Source organism: Magnolia sinica, chromosome 2 (assembly GCF_029962835.1).
Source record: "Magnolia sinica isolate HGM2019 chromosome 2, MsV1, whole genome shotgun sequence".
NCBI lineage: Eukaryota > Viridiplantae > Streptophyta > Magnoliopsida > Magnoliales > Magnoliaceae > Magnolia > Magnolia sinica.
In genome coordinates, this window is record NC_080574.1 from 92,581,534 (window position 1) to 92,588,871 (window position 7,338).

The 7,338-nt window shown below is 37.4% G+C and overlaps 1 non-coding gene across 1 annotated transcript; it reads right to left on the reverse strand.

Annotated features, from left to right (window-relative positions):
• Nucleotides 1-719: 719 nt before the first annotated feature.
• Nucleotides 720-826, reverse strand: LOC131238187 (small nucleolar RNA R71). Its single transcript, XR_009167597.1, has one exon. It is a non-coding gene; the product is annotated as a small nucleolar RNA R71 (small nucleolar RNA).
• Nucleotides 827-7,338: the final 6,512 nt, after the last annotated feature.

Genomic DNA, 7,338 nt, shown 5'->3' on the forward strand with positions numbered 1-7,338 from the left:
ATTTTATTTTGTAGGATCTTGATTAGGAACTTCTAATTTGGTAACTTCTTTCTAATTCCCCCTCCTCCCTCTCTCTCTCTCTCTCTCTCTCTTTCTATTTTAGATTTCTATTTCTTTTTAGAAACTAAATTGAGGGCCGAGAGTGTTTCATGCCCAAGTGGGTCCGTGACAACACTCGATGTCTTTTAAGTGAAGGTGGATTGGTTGAGGGGTTAACTATCCGTCGCAAGACTAGACACCACTCAAGATCCTCGAGTTAATTGAGGTTATAGCTGCAAATCAACTGGCCAATCAACCAGAAGGACAACCTCAACCTCGGGTTGGGGAAGTCTAAGATGAGAATGAGGTGCGCAATGTCCCTGCCTCATACTTTATGAGATTATTTATAATCGGCAGGGGCGAGCACGCCCTCATGCATGGTTTTTCCAGAAAATACGGGACATATGGATATCAAACCAGGGGTGATCCAACTCCTTCTAAAATTTCATGGACTTGAATCAGAAAATCCATATTTACACTTGAAAGAGTTTAATCAGATCATAGCCGCTTTATATTTTCCTAAAATGTCTGATGACACGGTCAGGCTGAAACTCTTTCCCTTTTCTTTGAAAGAGAAAACTAAGACGTGGTTACATTCACTATGTCCTCGATCTATTGGTAGATGGAATGACATGACAAGGGAGTTCATAAATAAATTTTTCCCATACCATAAGACGAATACTCTTAGAAAGTCGATCATGAACTTTGCCCAAAAGGAAGATGAAACATTCTTCCAATGTTGGGAGCGGTTCAAGGATCTTGTCAGTTCATGCCCACAACACGGTTTTGAAACGTGGCACAATATGAACTTTTTCTATGATGGACTGACATCTCCCACTTGCTAATTAGTCAAGACGATGTGTAATGGGGAATTTATGAATAAAAGTGTTGATGAGGTGTGGGACTAGTTTGATAAGCTTGTTGAAAACACAATTATGGGACATTTTCTCAAAACCAAGCACCATGTCTAGGCCGACTCAATCCAAGGAAAGGGGTAGAATATATCTCCTGAAAGAGGACGAATATATCAGTGTTAAAGTGACTAATCTTACTAGGAAACTCGAGGCCATGTAATTAAAGAAGGATAAGGCAAAGGAAACTGTTTGCGGTATTTGTGCTTGCAACATTCACACAACTGAAAATTGTCCAACAATACTACCTTTTAAGAGGTGTTGAATGAGCAATCCAATCGTGAACAATTACCAAAGACCTTTTAATGGACCTACCTCTAATACATACAATCCTAGTTGGAGAAATCATCCAAACTTCAGTTGGAGGAATGAACAAACTGCTACCCCTCAAGATTTCTTAAACCAAATTCCAAATCAAGAGAAACCTCAAGAGGACCCGGTTTTAAAACATCTTCAAAAGCAAGAGTTTTTCAATCAGGGGATGCTACAAGCCTTTCAAGAACTCATAAAGGCCATACAAGGACTTGAGACTAAAAGTGCGGTTGGGAATAAGGGTAGCCTTCTAGCTTAACCTCTTTCCAATCCAAAACCACAATATGAAGTTAGGGACCCAAGCCTTTCAAACCAAATGGAGCAAGCTAAATCTATCACCACTCTTTGGAGTGGGAAGACCATTAACAAAACCATTCCGATTAGGGCTGAAAAGCTTAAGGACCTGGAAGAGGATAATGATAATAGACCTAACATTGCTCGACAAGAATTAGAACCGGAACTTCAAGGCAAGCCAATTGCCCCATTCTCCCAATGGTTGGTTGCACCAAAACCTCTCTCTAACTCTCGGGACATTCTAGAGGTGTTGAAACAAGTGAATGTCAATATTCCTCTACTGGATGCGGTTAGACAAATACCTTCATATGCCAAATTTCTAAAAGACTTGTATATGACCAAAAGACAGCAAAATATTCAAAAGAAAATTTTTTTAATTAAGAAAGTGAGTGTCATCCTAAAGCAAGATGTGCCACAAAAATTCAAAGATCCCGGTAGCCCAACCATACCTTGTGTAATTGGGAACTACCGAATTAAGCACGCACTTCTTGACTTAGGGGCAAGCCTAAATATGATTGCTTACTCTTTTTATGAACAACTAGGTTTGGGTGAATTAAAACCCACCTGAACCACATTACAACTTGATGATCCCTCAGTTTATGTACCGAGAGGGATAATTAAGGATGTGTTGGTCCAGGTTGACAAATTTTACTACCCGATAGATTTTATCGTCCTGGATACTCAACCCGTCATGGATATGAGCACTCAAATTCCAGTCATTCTTGGTCGCCCATTCCTTGTCACTTCAAATGCAATCATTAATTGTAGGAATGGAGTCATGAGTATGTCTTTTGCGAATATGGCATTGGAGTTGAATATCTTTTTCAATATAAGCAGACAGTTAGAGGATGATGATGATTTCCATGACGTTAACATGATTAATTCTTTCATGAAAAATAGAACACCTTTGACCTTATCCTCTGATCTAAAGACATGCTTGGCTCACTCCCATGATTTTGATGATGACATGATTAGGGAGATGGGTGCCATGCTTGATACTGTATTGGTACTTGAAGTTAATTGGTGGAGGCCACAATTTGAAGAGTTGCTCCAAATTGATGAGTGCCTCTACCATCTAGCCTCAAGGCACCGAAGCTTGACTTAAAACCATTGCCCTCTGATTTGAAATATGTCTACTTAGGTCGAGATGAGACATACCCGGTTGTGATTTCTTCCCACCTTGAGTAAGAACAAGAGGGTATACTCTTATCTACTCTCATTGAGCATAAGGGAGCCCTTGGATGGATGATTGCGTACCTCAAGGGAATTAACCCTTCAATTTGTACTCACCGCATTTATCTTGATGATAATGCAAAGACCTCGCAGCAATCACAATGTTGACTGAATCCAAACATGAAAGAAGTGGTTAAGGCCGAGGTTCCTAAACTATTAGATGTGGGTATTGAAATGACCAAGCTATATGTCCAAGAGGGGGGGTGAATAAGACTATGCTAAATTTAAAATAAATACAGCGAAAATAAAGAAAGAGAGATAGCCAAATAAATAAATCAATACACAATGTTAAATGCAATCTCAAAATATTGATTGTTCTAAGGACAACCATGCACCATAAAAATAGCAGGGCAACCTTACTAGAACAAATAGAGAAACTGAAGCTCAAACTAATAAAGAGATAGCAAGAGATAAATTGCAGAAATATAAATCTAAGCTATTACAACATTCTCCATTGATCTTGAAATAAAATGATTACAACATTCACATCCACATATACATCCCACAAATGAATAATTAAAGATATGAAATATAAACCACACAACCACAAAACACAAGGGATTATAGTGGTTCGCCTGTGTGTACACCAACTGTTAATAAACAGCCACACAGCTACTCCACTCCTAATATCCTCACACAGGAGATATCAGCATTCACTATCAAAGATAGGTTTTCCAGGTTCACCCAAAACCTTCACAATTGTGTCTTTCTCTATGGGCTTACACAATTAAAAAAACCCCTCTTCTGAGTTTTCCTGGCTCTCCTCAGATAACCAATACAATGAGATTTTTCTGGCAAATCCCAAAAGAAAACCAAATGAAAGTAAATTACATAAACGTAAAATACCTGAATTTCTCCTTCGTTGTAGCAGCCCAGAAGAACCAAGTCGAAGTAGAGATTTGAATGTCAAAGTTCAATGTCCAATACTCTCTTTATAATGGTTTTAGGTTCTAATAGATTTTAAATTAAACCAAATGGGGCTAGCTCTAATTGATTTTGATTCTAGAAAAAGGAAAAATAAAACTTCCTCTTTTTCAGATCAGATTGGAATAAAAGAAACAAAATCAATTTTAAAAGCTAAAGAAAGAGAATATTAAACATGCATACTTAGCTTAAATGGAGCACAGACTTATCTCCCAGAAGGCCGAATTAAACTAGCTTGAATTTCCTATTTTATTCTGAGATTCGTGCTCTATTTATAAGTGAGCAAATCACGTCTTTGACTGATCTAAAGATCTCTACGACTGGTCATAGAACCAACAGATATTTGAAAATTCAGGCGCGATAAGATCTCGCGGTTTCACGACTGGTCGTAGATCTCCTTCGACTGGTCGTAGGTTGCTCACGACTAGTCGAAGCTAGCTGAATTTAAACACTGTACTTTGAGTCGTAGGATTTTGACTGGTCAAAGAAATAGTCGACACTGTTCATATGACTATTCGAACAGTCCTTAAGGCTAGTCGAAGCCTAACAGAAATTTTCTGAATTTTGTAACAAACTTATGACTGATCTAAGAAATTCTTAGACAAGTCGAAGCAGTGCTAGGACTAGTCGAACAAAGTCCAGGACTAGTCTTAGAACAGACTAAACTCACTTATATAAAACATATGAATTATGTATCCAAAATGACCTACTCTAAAGGTCAACCTAAGGTCAGTCATACCTCAATAGTGAAGTAAGGACATTGAAACTTAGAGACGAGTGACCTTTGAAAGTAATGAAGCTTGAAGTCTTGATGTAGCTCAAACTTGAAAGCTTCTTGAGATCTTGAGGTTGAACTTGAAAGCTTCTTGAGATCTTGCATTATCCTTGTCTTGAATTAAGTCGAACAATCTCACTTTCTCGAGTCTTGACTTGTGAACAGTGCTTGTCAATCAAAGCTGATCTTGAGTAGAGCTTTGTTCTTCACATATGCAAGCTTCATAACAGTGTCTTTGGCACCACAAATTTGACAACAAAAAGGGGCTATAAACTATAGCACTTACAATCTCCCCCTTTGTCAAATTAGTGACAAAACACACTTCCAAGATATGTTACATAACGCAGAATATCTGATTAAAGAATCATGCACCAGTTGTTATCAACCGGCATACTAACATGATCCCGCAAACCTGTTAATCAATATTCAACATAACATATAGTCCACCTCTGCACATACTCCCCCTGAGTAACATACATCAAAAACACAATCATCTCCCTCCTCATAACATAATCATTAGACACATCCATATCCATTCTCCCCCTTTTTATCACAACATGACAAAGGAGCACAAAATAGATGGTTGAGGAGAAATAAGTAAAGAGATATATGAGAGATAACAAGACAAGATATGAGAAACCAACATAAACAACCCACATAATTCATAAACCGAGCTAAGTCGAGATAGCTACAATCTCAAAACCAGTTAAGTTAGCGCAAGAGTAATAAAGTTATAATAGACTAGTAAACTTAAAAGAACTAATCAAAAAGATGGAGCAGGGATGGAAGGATCAAGTTGATGCATGCCCTTATTCAAGCGCATAAGATATTTGCGCATATACTTGAATTGTAAATCATGGGTAATAGGACATGTTTTTTATCTTAACATTCATATTGTCAACCTTATCTTCCAATGCACACAAACGTGCATCAAACTTAGAAGGCTCATAATCTGGATCATTTGCAGAATCCGATTCAAGTTCGTCAAAAATATCATCCATGTTAATATCATTAAGAGGAAGATCACTAGCTTGTTCCTCATGTTCAGCTTCAGCTTCCAACACCACACCTTGACCAGGAAGGAAATCAAGCTTCATCTTATTGATATTAGAATTTTAAACATCGATGATGGATAGGTGCCTCTCCAACCGGCATATCAACTAACATATGCATAGCCAACACAGTCATCAAATAACCAAAAGGAATGTCACTGTGACTTGGATGGAGTTGAAACTGAATAATGGAGTGACAAATCAAGGATGGTAGACAAACAGGAGCACCGCTAGTAACAGCATGAAGAACACGGACCATGAAGGAAGTCAATTCAAATTTATTACCCGATCGAGGATACAAGTTAGACACAAATATTTTGTGAAGAACCCTATATTTGGGTAACAGATACTTTGAGGGAAGCGCATTCCCTTTATGTATCCATTGAACATTCAAATTGCAAAAATCCTTAGTAAGCATACGTTTTTTAGATACTGAGGGTTTTTCAGATAAAGTATGGATAGGAATGCCCTTATCATTCACAGGAATTTCTATAAGAGTTGAAATCAAATAACGATCAACGTCAAATGGTCCTTCTCATGTGGCTATCTTAAAAGATAAATTTTCCAATGAAAAAGCACTTATGCATGCGAACATGGATTGGGCAATGGACCGATATGCTGGCCCACCCCAATGCAATAATTTATCCCAACCTATAGCTTGGAGCATAGGAAGGATATCAAAAGGAGCAATATGATTAATATCAATAGGATGTTCAACAATAACATTACACAATCTGATGTCCTGAACATAAGATGGATCGTCCTCGGGAGCTCGAAAATGACGCTTAGTGATAGGGGCTGATTTGGAGGAAGAAGATGGACCACGAGATGTTGTCTTTCTCCCTCTAGATGCAATTTACAACAAGGATTTCAAGAAAATAAAGAGTTACAAAGGATTGAGAAGAGGGTTTTCTCAAATCAGATTTTACAAAAGAAATACCCCAAATATCAACGAAATTTGAAATAGATAACTTTAAGAGTAAAATAGAAGTAATCTAGATACAAATCTACAAGAAAAATGCAAATGGAGCACTAACCTTGAAGATTTTAAAGGAAGGGTTTGACTAGTCGGGCGTCGGCTCATTGGAGAGTGAAGAGGAAATGAAGAAGATGAAGCGTTTTCCCCAATTTTAAGTGATTCACGCGATTCACGACCGGTCGTGGATGTACACGACCGGTCGTAATATGACTGGTCAAGTACCGGCCAAAAAATCTGATTTCCAGCATTATATACAAAAATTGAAATCTAATCAAGCAATTATATACAATATGATACAAATAGGCATAAATACTCATTTTAAAATGCACATGCCAAGATCAAATTTCATTTTGTTAAACCTGCTTTTGTCGAGCGGTTTAGTGAAAATGTCAGCACGTTGATTCTCGGTAGGGATATATTCCAAAGATATAACCTTTTCTTCTACTAATTCTCGAATATAATGAAATCTAATGTTAATGTGCTTAGTATGAGAATGTTGAATTGGATTTTTCAAAATATTTATGACACTGGAATTATCACAATATAATAACATAGAATCCTGTTTAATTCCATAATCACTTAGCATACGTTTCATGTAAACCATTGTGTACACGCATTACCATTGCAATATATTCACTTATGTGAAAGTGACATAGAACTTTATTTCTTGATAAACCAAGAAATTAAATAGTTTCAATATAAAAGCAACCACCACCGGTTGATTTTCTATCATTAAGATTACCAGCCCAGATTAGTGTAACCCACTAATTGAACACTAGTCTCATGTGCATGCCAGAGACTGAGATTAACAATACTTGC